The 12,865-nt window shown below is 47.5% G+C and overlaps 1 pseudogene; it reads left to right on the top strand.

Moving 5' to 3' along the window:
- Positions 1-691: 691 nt before the first annotated feature.
- On the top strand, positions 692-1,698 carry LOC109784332 (uncharacterized; annotated as a pseudogene).
- The last annotated feature ends 11,167 nt before the right edge of the window (positions 1,699-12,865 follow it).

Raw genomic sequence — 12,865 nt, 5'->3', positions numbered from 1 at the left:
CAAATCGATCTCCAGCGAGATGGTGGTGCCGGTCAGCAAGGAGCAATTCGACGAGTTGATGGCCGGCATCTCGACGTCCGTAGCCAAATCGGTCAGAAAGATGTCTGAGGCAGAGGAAGAGATCGCGACGGCGGCGGCGGCGCGGACGGTCGACTTCAAACTAAGCTTGCTCTCCGGGCTGATAGACGAGCTGTGGGACGACTGGCGGCAGCTAGCCTCGCCGGAGCCGAAACTTCTGGCGACGTGCATGCTCACCCGCGAGCCCTTCGCGCGCCACGCCTCCACATTGCAGTTCATGTCCGCCGTCATCAACCGGCTAGGCACATGGGTACCTGATTTCGCACGGGAATTGCGATCGATCAAGGAAGATAAGCAGACGGAGGGTGGTGATGGTGATAGTGACAATGACGATGAGGATGACGAGGAGTTCGAGGTGGACGAGTATGAGGAGGAGAAGAAGGCCGAGGAGTATTACTAGGCCGCGTACCGTAGATCCTGGGAAAATATACTCAGCCGGGCTGGCAACTTCGAAGACCTAAGTGAGTAATATGCATGTTAGTTTGCTTGCTAGTGGCGTGCTCTTTGGTTCATGTTAGATTTCTAACACGTTCGCTGCACTTGGTTGTGTGCAGCGGTACTTAGCCCTATGCAATTTACCCACTATATGCCGGGCCACACTGGCCAAACCCCGATGGGTCCTAAATTCTTGAGGACCATGCAGATCTACTCCATCAAAGTCGCGGAAACGGAAGGCTTCTACTTTGAGTGGCCACTCGAGGTATACGGTGTGGTCGCTGCCCGAGATGGCGTGGACCATCGTCGCAACCTTCTCTTCCTCCGCACAAGGGATGACTGCCAAATCCTCACGAAACAGCTACGCACGAGGCACGACACAACACATGGCTATTTTCCTCTTCTTCTTTTTCTTATTGCTTGCATTTTTGTTGGCAAGTTTTAAAAAAAAGAAAAAAATCTTTGTTGACAAGTTAGTTTGCTAATAACGATGCTTGCAGGATCCTTTTCTGCACTTGACTGGCCCCTCTCGTGCGATTATGTCCGGGGACGATGTCATGATTGATGTCCACCTAAAGCTAAAGGGCACCGTAGAGTCTAAAGATAGGACATTGATCAGTAAAGCCTTATGTTACGACTACGGTTATTATGGTGATAGTGTTTCTACGCGTCTCCACAAGGGCCTTTGCATGCTGGAGCTATGTTGTGAGCATCTTCGACGGTCGCTCCAAGCCACTATCCTCGGCGTCCAACTTGTAAAAGGATCATTGCCTTGTGAAAAGTGGCATCAAAGTTGTTTGTTTCGCACTACCTGAAGACAGAGCCGAAAGAAGTCTCCCATCTAGGCCTGTTTTGTTGCTTGATTCACAAGCTGGAACAATGCCCGTGAATGAAGAGGGTTATCTAGAGCTCTCAAGGCGAGCTGTTTCAGTAAAAATAAACGGAAGGCTGGCAGTTCTCGTACATGCTAGAGAAGCGAGTGGAAGTGTTGTCTTCACACCCCAATCTAGCAGCGTAAGTCAAGAGAGATGTGACCTTGGTGATTGTGAACTGGAGATAACCGTTGCTTGGTCTCTCATCGCTGAAAGCCAACATCATATCGGGCTGATGGGATGTGCAGAACCTTATTACACACATGAACTATATCGTATTCCCAAGATGATACTCGAGGAAGACGCTTGTTGAACATAGGTTAGCATGTTCACTTTGGTGAAAATGAAGTCATGCATCTGATGATGTTCTAATATCATGTGAACTATTGTTCCATCGTGAACTTGTCTGCTACTTGTTCCTACACTATGATACAAGCTAGACTAGCCTACACATATACATACATGTGTAGACACGGCCCGTGTATATTATTGTTATGTCTATTTGTTGTTGAGCTAGTCACGACTGCCAACTTTGTCATTTCTAGGAGCATCTTATTTCTCGGCTGTGTACCAGCTTGCATTTGTTACTTGGATACCGGTTGATGTGTCTGTCGTGGATATAGAGATATATAGCTTGGTTTGCGTTATTGCTGATTTTCAGTTCTTAAAAAGCTGGCAACAATACACTAGTAGAAAACTGGGCTTTGGTCACAGGGCAATATTCACATTAGTCCCGGTTCAGTCACGAACGGGACTAATGTGAGCATTGGTCCCGGTTCGTGCGGCCAGGGGCCTGCCGGGCCTCGTGGGGGCATTGGTCCCGGTTCTTCCGGCCCCTTTGGTCCCGGTTGGTGGGACAAACCGGGACCAATGGGCCTCGCTCCTGGCCCACCACCATTGGTCCCAGTTGGTGGCTTGAACCGGGACCAGAGGCTCATCCTTTAGTCCCGGTTCATACCATAAATCGGGACTAAAGGGTTGGTCCTAGTAGCGGTCAGAGTTTAGTCCCACCTCGCCAACCGAAGGGCGCTCACACCGGTTTATAAGCCCGTCCCTCTCTGCCTTGTTGAGCTCCTCTCAAAGTGAAAATAGATGCCCTTATACAGGGAATTTGACCTAAATTCACAGTAAATTTATTTGAATTTCATAAAAATTTATTATGAATTTAGGTTGAATTTTCTCTATAGGCGCATCTATGTTCATTTTTTATAGTAAATAAAATAAATAAACCTTAATAAAATAAAATAAAATAAACTATAGTAACTAAAATAAATAAACCTTAATAAATTAAATAAAAATAGCAGCAGTAAAATAAATAAAAATAGCAGCAGTAAAATAAATAAAAATAAAATAATTAAAGTACAATACATAAGTAATTAGAAACAAAATGGAATAAAATAAATAAGTTTTTTGTTGTGAGTAGAAACAAAACAAAATAAATAAAGCAAAAGAGAAAACAAAAAACAGAGAAAAAAATTATGCCACCTACTGGGCCACCACGGCCTGAATACGACTTGAAACCCATCCATGGGCCAGGATTCAGTTAGGCCCGAAAGCCTGCAGTTGAGAGGAGCTCGAGAGGGTGGGCGCAGCAGCCCTTATAAACCACTCTCGAGCTCTCTCAACTAGCGAGGTGGGACACTTTTGACGCGGGGCAGCACAAGGCCTTTGGTCCCGGTTGGTGCCACCAACCGGGACTAAAGGGGGGCATTTGTGACGCCCAGATAATTAAGCTACAGTGAACCTCCTCTAATGATGCCACGTCACCTCGGTTACTGTTGATAATCTCGCATTAATTAGAAACCGATTCAAAATTCAAATTCAAAATAAAGGCAAACATCAAAAGCCTTCAAACATTAAAACTAAAATGTTATTTTGGTTGCAAATAATCACTACTAAATTGTCATGCAGGGACCAACATTAATGAGTTAATAAAATGCCATTAACCTATTTTTTAAATTAGACCAACAACACTTAAGTGGACCATTTACATTCAAACCAAATTTTAAACATTTCAAAATAATCTCAAACTTGGGGAACAGCAGCAAAATATTACCAAGTATTTGTGCGACAGGTTTCATATGCAACTAAATTCTTTTGTTGGCCAAATAAATACCGAGCGGAGACTAAAAAGAAAACAGAAAAGTTAAAAGAAAAAAATAAATAGAAAAGAGGACACCCCCCTAGCCAACTGGGCCAAACGGCCCAGCCGACAAGCACACCGGCCCAGCCCGCAATACCCCCTGTCTCCCTCCTTCCTACTGCTCCTCCGACCGTGCCCGCGCTCGCTCGTCCCCGCCAAGCCAGCTTGCCGTCCGCGCCGCTACAGGAGCCCATGGATGGATAAGGGCCTCGCCCTCGACACTCCTAAGCCCCGCCGGCCGCCGTGTGCCACTCGGTGAGCCGCCGGTCTGCTTTCCCCCTCACCCATCCCCCTTGGACTCGCCCGCTAGTAGTAGCGCCGCCATCTCCGTAGCTTTTCTCCGTCGTGGAGCTCGCCCCGTCGCAGTCGTTCGTATCCAGGGCCAGAAGAGCACATCCATGTGCTTGGGACATCCCCGTGAGGCCGCCCGTGCCGTTGCTTTGGCCTCTTGCCTCGCAAAACGGCGATTGCTTCCGAACCGTGCTCCGGCCGCCGCCTCGCCCATCGCCGTCGTCGCTACATAGCATCACGCGCTCTCCCGATACCTCCAGCGCATCTGCGCGAGCGTCAGCTCGCCGTAGGACCAAACCGCAGCTCGAACCTCCCGCGGTGCTCGTACTCGAGCCGCAGCCTCGCCTTCGTCGAACTCTTGCCGCTGCTGCCGCTGAAGCTCTGCTGCGTTTGACTGCTTACTACTGCTGCTTGCTCTGCTACTTACTGATGCTGCTCCCGCCTGCTGCGCCACTGCCGCCGGTGTCCGCGTGCCGCTCGCCGTCGGCCGCCGCTCCCTGCGCTAGCCGCCGGTCGTTGCTCCCAGCCTCCTGCTTCCTAGCGCCGGCCGATTCTGGCCGCCGTGGTTGTGTGCGTGTGTGAGCACAGCGCTGGCTGTGTCTCTCGCACGAACGGCCAGCCCTTGTTTACTACTAGTAGTAGGTTTAGTTTAGTAGTATTAATTTAATGCTAATTAAGCCTATTAGCATATGGCAAATGGGTCCCACCTAATTAGATTAGATAAATCCTTTAGAAATTATTAAGACACTAACATGTGGGACCCCGTACTATTAACTTTGACTAGTCAATGTTGACCGGGTCAACTTTGTACACTGCCCCACTTGTCTTACACACGGGGTAGGAATTCCCGTGTACAATTATCATTTGTTCAATTTAATTCGAAATTAAATAATTAAAATAATTTCAGAATTTATTTTAAACTTTTGAAAATTCATATAAAATTAAACGTAGCTCGGATCCAAAAACTTTATATATGAAAGTTGCTCAAAACGACGAGACGAATCCGGATACGCAGCCCGTTCGTCTGCCACGCGTCCTTAGCATAGTGAACCTGCAACATTTCACCTCCGGTTCATCTGTCCGAAAACGCGAAACGCCGGGGATACTTTCCCGGAAGTCCCCCCCCCTTCGCCGGTATCACCTATCCATGTGTTAGGCCACCCCTAGCACAACGTATTGCTGCGTCTTGCTTTGTGTTACATTTGATTACTCTGTTATTTATTGTGTTCCCCCTCCGTTACTTCTTTCCGGTAGACCCTGAGACTGCCGGCGACCCCCAGTTCGACTACAGTGTTGACGACCCCCCCTACTTGCCAGAGCAACCAGGCAAGCCCCCCCCCTTGATCACCAGATATCGCCTATTCTTCTCTATACTGCTTGCATTAGAGTAGTGTAGCATGTTACTGCTTTCCGTTAATCCTATCCTGATGCATAGCCTGTCATTGTTGCTACAGTTGTTACCCTTACCTGCTATCCTACTGCTTAGTATAGGATGCTAGTGTTCCATCAGTGGCCCTACACTCTTGTCCGTCTGCCATGCTATACTACTGGGCCGTGATCACTTTGGGAGGTGATCACGGGTATATACTATATGCATTATATACATGACACATGTGGTGACTAAAGTCGGGTCGGCTCGTTGAGTACCCGCAAGTGATTCTGATGAGGGGGCTGAAAGGACAGGTGGCTCCACCCCGGTAGAGGTGGGCCTGGGTTCCTGACGGCCCCCGACTGTTGCTTTGTGGCGGAGCGACAGGGCAGGTTGAGACCACCCAGGAGAGAGGTGGGCCTGGCCCTGGTCGGCGTTCGCGGATACTTAACACGCTTAACGAGTTCTGGGTATTTGATCTGAGTCTGGCCATTTGGTCTATACGCACTAACCATCTACGCGGGAGTAGTTATGGGTATCCCGGCGTCGTGGTATCAGCCGAAGCCTTCGTGACGTCAGCGACTGAGTGGCGCGCGCCGGATTGGACTGGAACGCCACTAGGCTAGGTCTGCTTCCGGCCGCGTACGCAACGTGCAGGTGTGCATAGGGCGATGGGCCCAGACCCCTGCGCGCATAGGGTTAGACCGGCGTGCTGACCTCTCTGTTGTGCTTAGGTGGGGCTGCGACGTGTTGATCTTCCGAGGCCGGGCATGACCCAGGAAAGTGTGTCCGGCCAAATGGGATCGAGCGTGTTGGGTTATGTGGTGCACCCCTGCAGGGAAGTTTATCTATTCGAATAGCCGTGTCCCTCGGTAAAAGGACGACCCGGAGTTGTACCTTGACCTTATGACAACTAGAACCGGATACTGAATAAAATACACCCTTCCAAGTGCCAGATACAACCCGGTGATCGCTCTCTAACAGGGCGACGAGGAGGGGATCGCCGGGTAGGATTATGCTATGCGATGCTACTTGGAGGACTTCAATCTACTCTCTTCTACATGCTGCAAGATGGAGGCTGCCAGAAGCGTAGTCTTCGACAGGATTAGCTATCCCCCTCTTATTCTGGCATTCTGCAGTTCAGCCCACTGATATGGCCCCTTTACACTTATACACATGCATATGTAGTGTAGCTCCTTGCTTGCGAGTACTTTGGATGAGTACTCACGGTTGCTTTTGTCCCTCTTTTCCCCTTTCTATACCTGATTGTCGCAACCAGATGCTGGAGTCCAGGAGCTAGAGATCCCGAGGATGATTCTACGTGGAGTTCGGCTTCGAGGAGTAGTTAGGAGGTCCCAGGCAGGAGGCCTTGCCTTTTCGATCGTTGCTACTTTTGTGCTAGCCTTCTTAAGGCAAACTTGTTTAACTTGTGTCTGTACTCAGATATTGTTGCTTCCGCTGACTCGTCTATGATCAAGCAATTGTATTCGAGCCCTCGAGGCCCCTGGCTTGTATTATGATGCTTGAATGACTTATTTATGTTGTAGAGTTGTGTTGTGATACCTTCCCGTGAGTTCCTGATCTTGATCGTATACATTTGCGTGCATGATTAGTGTACGGTCAAACCGGGGGCGTCACAAGTTGGTATCAGAGCCAGCTGCCTGTAGGAATCCCCCTTTCCAACTCCTTGGCCGAAGTTGAGTCTAGATGGTGAAAACTGTTTTACTAACATGGCTGTGTGGCTTACGGGCCCACGTCGCCATTGGGTGGTAGTAGGATCTTTTATTCCTCAACCTATACTCTGGGACTCTGACATCTCTTCTATTCGGGTTAATTGAATTTTGCTAAATCTGACATTAGGATCTCGTTATCACTTTCACCCGGAGAGCCCCTTATTACTGATGATCGTCTGTTCCACGTGAAGACCCTGAAGATACTCTCCGCTGATAACCCGAGAACTTGTGTTCATCGCTTTTGCAATCCCCTTTCAACGATAAACTCCTATGGATAACCACGTATACTCGCCACTCATACAATGTTTCCCAGTTGATCTGTTATTACAAGATACCCCGAAATTCTCTCTGTTGTTCCGAGAATCCTTTGAGCTTACTGCCTTGCTGTTCTTTGTCACCTGAATACCCCTACGGATAATTCTCGCACTTACCGAGTATCCGCTCATCCCCAGTTTATTCAAGTATTCCACCATAGTCTTCAAAATACTATTCGATCTTCCGAAAATCCTCAGGAGCCTATTGCTCTTGAAATTCTTGTTTGCTTGCATTATGATTAATCCCATAAGTCTCGTAATCTTATTAGCATCTCTTGTCATTATCATTTTGAGTCCGTTGATTCAATTTGTTGCGAATGCTCGCAATCCCCTAGAATTCATCCTTCCGGCTCAGATGTCATTTGAACAGGAGCTGGTTCTCGACTAATCAAATACTGTCAATTGTACCCCTAAGCCTACTCAACTTATCCATCCTTGATCAGAGCATAGCTTCTGACCCCCTGATTTGGAAATCATAATTCTTTTGCATTTGAACTTTGAGTTAGTCAGTTGTTTTTATAATCAGATCTCCTTGCATTCTTCTTCCTCTGGTTGAGTACCGATGCTCACATCAGATCCCTTGTGGACCATCGGTTCCTTTGTTGGATTTTATCCGACAGTGTCCTTCATATTGAATAACCTTGTGAGCCTTTCCATGGGTATATAATGCCTTTGGTAAATTGTATCTTCTGCTTTGTCAACCATGCTCTACTTTTGAGCTTGTGTTATTTACTTCTGAAGTTCGTGGTATATGTTCTAAGAAGCCCTGATGGCTTGAACCTATGCCTTCCTTAATATGTGTGAACTCGAAAGTTTTCACGAGTCATACTCTTCTGGTATTTTGCCAAATAAAATTTCAACACTACAACTTCATCGAACGCGAGAAGTGAATGTAAGGTTATACATTGAAGAAGTGGGAGTCGACCTTGAACTTTGCGTTCATGCCCATGGACACGATGTAGATCTTATCATTAAAGCTTTTCTTAAATTAATTATTCCCTTGGTATAATTTCATCTTATATCTGGGATCTGGCCTTTTGCAATCGTGGTTCCGACCATGTTCTCCTTTAAACACCATTTCTCGTACAAGTTAGGCACTTGTCTTCTGCAGAGCAATACCCCAGTCCAACCTCTACTTTGGTTTGTCGTCGAGTATTACCCCCCTGGTATCTCGAGATTATCACGGAACTGCATAACTTATTATGAGTTCTCCATCAAGTGCTACATTCTCATTGATTCCAAATTTTCACGGGCTTCGAGTTTTTAAACACTCAAAACCACCGATAACTGAATCGAGTCCGCACTGCGATTAAACAAATCTTAGTAATCTTCTTTACTTATGAGTTTGTACCCGATCACGACATTCCGCGCATGATTGGCTACATCATTATCGTGCCGATTTTAACTGTGCTACCTGGTCTTTATTCCCGGAGCACCACTTTCGACGATGAGCTAAGCTTACGTCGATTTTCCTCGTCATATCATTTCGCCTTGAACAGCAAGCTTGATTTCGAGTTTGTGTCGTACCCCTGGTTCCAATAACTTTTCGCTTCATCATTCCTTTGACTTGATGTCATCGCCGATCGATTACCTCTTCATAAATTCTCGCTACAAATGTGTCGTGAACATCATCAACATTCTGAGCTCTTCCAAGATATCTATCGAATTCTGGATGAGAAATACCATCCTTGCCCTCGATGATTTGTTTTATCATCGACCATTTTATTGCCTTCCATTCAACACAAACTTGCTCGTGTTTTGTGTTGTACCTTGATTTCCTTGCTATCTAGCTTATGATATGTTCTACCTTGGAGTATTACCATCTTTTATGTCAAGAATGTCGTAAGAATTTCACCACCTCGTATGACATCTTGGTACAGTGATACTTCTCCCCATCACCATTCTTTCTTGGTCCCCGTGTTGTTTCTAAAAGGAATACCGACAAATGGTCTGTGATGTGTAAATTCTAAACTTCTAGCAACCCTATTGCTTTGAAGTTATTGGTCTATAGTTTCATTCTACGTCTATGGCTTAATGAATCATCTTTCGAACATTGATTGTGCTACCTAGCCCATATTTCGGGTGCACATTTCAACCAATGTTTAACTGTGTATGTTTTCCTCGAGCATACATCATTAAGTCATTCGATCTAGCTAATGTTATCTCCTTGTTCACATAGTGGGGGAAATCCATCTTTTGGAAATCTCAATGGATTGTCGATGAGTCAATCAGTCACCTCCTTACCTCTCCTTGATGTAATGATGAACCCTTGTTCGGAACTCGCTTCCATAGTTCATCTCCCGAGAATCTTCGATGTCGTTTCGACAATTTGTGTTGCACCTTTCTTCTCAGGCATCCCGAGTCTGAGTTATCCTGACACCAATCAGATCTGAATCTCGGTCAGATATGATGGTTGGAACATATTTCCAAGAGTTATAACATTGGCCTATTTATGACCCGGTAAGGTGATGACATGCCAAACACACCTGGCCGGAGGACCTATTGTTATAAGCTTTCCTTTCAGCAAGGTTACCCATTCTTCCATGAGGAAATTGTAAGACTTATTCTATAAGTTGTTCCTGATGGATCCTTTTTGTTTCCAAAGTCTGATCTTCACCTGTTGACCATGTCAATGCTATCTCGAAGCATGTCTATGGTACTTCGATTTTCAACAAGAACATTTGAAGCCCAATGCTAAATGTTTCTTGCTCAATTATCCAAACACCGTTGTACGGGTAATGTCATGAAATTTCTCTCCCCTTTCCTAAAGGGTTTTCTACATTATATCCTCTCATGGATATCATGCTCTGCTTGCCTTTGGGAAGGTTATACCCCTGAAATATGTGTTTTAACACATTTTCCTTTCCATTGTTCTGTTTAATCTGATAATCACATTTTCCTTTCCATTGTTTGGATTAACGTTTCTTGTAATCTGACTTAGCTGAGCAGTGATAATTCCCTGCTTAGGGAAGCACCTTGTTGCACCACTCTGTCAGTAAGGCCCTGTTACTATTGTTGATGACATTCCGGTAATCACCGATGGACGAGAACCTTGCCTATTGGTCCGCCTCGTTCCAACGAGCAGGAAAATGGTTCTCTTCGTCCCTCGCCCTTGGTACCAACGTTGTTGCCAACAAAACTGACAGGCTACCCTCTGACATGCCTTGCTACCATGACCGTGCAAGATGTTACCATTCCTCCTACTTTTAATCCACAGGGTGGGCCCATAACCCACAGTTCCACAGGATCGAAACCTGACTCTCTTGTACACCCCCTGTTCCCAAGGTTATTCCTCACGATTGGCTTCGTATGTAATTCACGTGCCACCTTTCGTGAGATCATCAATTTTGGTATCAGACACAATACTTATTCCCGTTGCTCTGAACCCTTCAGGCATCGAACGATTGCCTGCCCGCTCGAAACTTCCCCACGATACCTCCTTACTTTGCTCTCGATATTGTCTTAAATTTCCATTCGAGAGTTACTTTCCACCACCTTCCCCGATGTTATCAACCAAATAGTCAACCGTTCAGAGGTCTGTTATTCCGAAGTTACCCCTTGTCCTTCGTAAGTACAATGGAGTTCCCGAAGAAAGGATGCCAGCTTCATCATGATTACTTTAAGTAGAAAAAATGAAGACATCAACGTAACGGATCAACTTCTTCGAGAAGAGAAACCAAGACCGAGGAGATTCGTTAGAATTCCGTAACCAGAACTTTTCCCCTTACTCTACCTCTTAAATCTCGGGACGAGATTTCTTGTAGTGGAGGAGAATTGTGACGCCCGGATAATTAAGCTACAGTGAACCTCCGCTAATGATGCCACGTCACCTCGGTTACTGTTGATAATCTCGCATTAATTCGAAACCGATTCAAAATTCAAATTCAAAATAAAGGCAAACATCAAAAGCCTTCAAACATTAAAACTAAAATGTTATTTTGGTTGCAAATAATCACTACTAAATTGTCATGCAGGGACCAACATTAATGAGTTAATAAAATGCCATTAACCTATTTTTAAATTAGACCAACAACACTTAAGTGGACCATTTACATTCAAACCAAATTTTAAACATTTCAAAATAATCTCAAACTTGGGGAACAGCAGCAAAATATTACCAAGTATTTGTGCGACAGGTTTCATATGCAACTAAATTCTTTTGTTGGCCAAATAAATACCGAGCGGAGACTAAAAAGAAAACAGAAAAGTTAAAAGAAAAAAATAAATAGAAAAGAGGACACCCCCCTAGCCAACTGGGCCAAACGGCCCAGCCGACTAGCACACCGGCCCAGCCCGCAATACCCCCTGTCTCCCTCCTTCCTACTGCTCCTCCGACCGTGCCCGCGCTCGCTCGTCCCCGCCAAGCCAGCTTGCCGTCCGCGCCGCTACATGAGCCCATGGATGGATAAGGGCCTCGCCCTCGACACCCCTGGCAACTCTATCCACTTCCCCTCGCCCAGATCCACCTCTCCCTCTCTCCTTCCACCGCAACAGGGAGCCATCGTCGCCATTGCCTCGACGCCGGCGTGGCCACCGTGGCCTTCTCGCCGCCCTCGACCGGTCCAGGAGGATCGCCGCTCTCTCCTCCGTCACCTGCGCCCCTGGATTGAAGCTGACGAGCCGCCTCGACGCCGCCCGCTTCTTCCTCTTCCTCGGACCACCGCCGGCGAGCTCCATCGAATTCGTCGCCCCGGCAGCTCCTAAGCCCCCGCCGGCCGCCGTGTGCCACTCGGTGAGCCGCCGCTCTGCTTTCCCCCTCACCCATCCCCCTTGGACTCGCCCGCTAGTAGTAGCGCCGCCATCTCCGTAGCTTTTCTCCGTCGTGGAGCTCGCCCCGTCGCAGTCGTTTGTATCCAGGGCCAGAAGAGCACATCCACGTGCTTGGGACATCCCCGTGAGGCCGCCCGTGCCATTGCTTTGGCCTCTTGCCTCGCAAAACGGCGATTGCTTCCGAACCGTGCTCCGGCCGCCGCCTCGCCCATCGCCGTCGTCGCTACATAGCACCACGCGCTCTCCCGATACCTCCAGCGCATCCGCGCGAGCGTTAGCTCGCCGTAGGACCAAACCGCAGCTCGAACCTCCCGCGGTGCTCGTACTCGAGCCGCAGCCTCGCCTTCGTCGAACTCTTGCCGCTGCTGCCGCTGAAGCTCTGCTGCGTTTGACTGCTTACTACTGCTGCTTGCTCTGCTACTTACTGATGCTGCTCCCGCCTGCTGCGCCACTACCGCCGGTGTCCGCGTGCCGCTCGCCGTCGGCCGCCGCTCCCTGCGCTAGCCGCCGGTCGTTGCTCCCAGCCTCCTGCCTCCTAGCGCCAGCCGACTCTGGCCGCCTTGGTTGTGTGCGTGTGTGAGCACAGCGCTGGCTGTGTCTCTCGCACGAACGACCAGCCCTTGTTTACTACTAGTAGTAGGTTTAGTTTAGTAGTATTAATTTAATGCTAATTAAGCCTATTAGCATATGGCAAATGGGTCCCACCTAATTAGATTAGATAAATCCTTTAGAAATTATTAAGACACTAACATGTGGGACCCCGTACTATTAACTTTGACTAGTCAATGTTGACCGGGTCAACTTTGTACACTGCCCCACTTGTCTTACACACTGGGTAGGAATTCCCGTGTACAATTATC

Source organism: Aegilops tauschii, chromosome 2 (genome assembly GCF_002575655.3).
Source record: "Aegilops tauschii subsp. strangulata cultivar AL8/78 chromosome 2, Aet v6.0, whole genome shotgun sequence".
Taxonomy (NCBI): domain Eukaryota; kingdom Viridiplantae; phylum Streptophyta; class Magnoliopsida; order Poales; family Poaceae; genus Aegilops; species Aegilops tauschii.
This window is presented reverse-complemented; position numbering and strand designations above follow the sequence as displayed.